The sequence below is a fragment of the Octopus bimaculoides genome, chromosome 18, assembly GCF_001194135.2.
Source record: "Octopus bimaculoides isolate UCB-OBI-ISO-001 chromosome 18, ASM119413v2, whole genome shotgun sequence".
Lineage (NCBI taxonomy): Eukaryota > Metazoa > Mollusca > Cephalopoda > Octopoda > Octopodidae > Octopus > Octopus bimaculoides.
Window position 1 is genome coordinate 49,768,912 of NC_068998.1, and position 798 is coordinate 49,769,709.

General features: G+C 32.7%; 1 protein-coding gene across 5 annotated transcripts in view; it reads left to right on the forward strand.

Moving 5' to 3' along the window:
• The window catches only part of LOC128249865 (uncharacterized), a 23,410-nt gene that overhangs the window by 20,108 nt on the left and 2,504 nt on the right, over positions 1 to 798 (forward strand). The gene's annotated exons all lie outside the window — the stretch shown is intronic.

Here is a 798-nt window from a genome sequence, read left to right on the forward strand (position 1 = left end):
TATATATATATATATGGATCTTTTCACTTTGGCTGCCAATTCTATTGAAAAGTTTATAAGTTTATTATATCTATTTGTTTTCCAGGAAGAATATCGGGAGATATTACACATCTTTCAGAAAAAAAAAGAAAAATGTTGAAGACAATTAAATTTTGATCATTTTAACCCAGTTATAAAACAGTATATGGAAGCTGTCATTTTGTGCGTGATAGCACGTGTTGTCAACTGTGCACATACGAAAGGAATTTTAATTTTCAGAATTGTTTTGAAAAAAATTGTATATTACCTGCAGGTATTAATACGACTGGGCAGAAGCCAATGAAAAAAGTTAGGGAGGTGCGTGATTTAAGAGAATATTTGAGGGGATATTCCGTGAAAAACATATATTTGTTGACATATGCTTTCTAGCAAAAAATAAAAGATTTTTCAGGCTTGACTTGTTACTATGGAAACAGGCATGAATTTCTCTGTGGCATAAGATTGGATAACATTACCCAAAATTAATGAACTTTAAATATAGAAACTCTATATTTCTTGATTTATGACGAAGAAGAATTTCAAGGTATCGATAGAATATGAATTTCTGTCAATAGAGTGGCTGTTCTTTTATTCTTTTAACTTTTTACTCATTTCAGTCATTTGACTGTGGCCAAATCGAATGCAGGAGTCATTCTTTGTAAGCCTAGTTAATATCCTGTTCTACCAAACCACTAAATTATCAGTTGTCAAGCGATTGCGGGGGTACACACACACACACACACACACACACACACACACACACACACACACACACACACA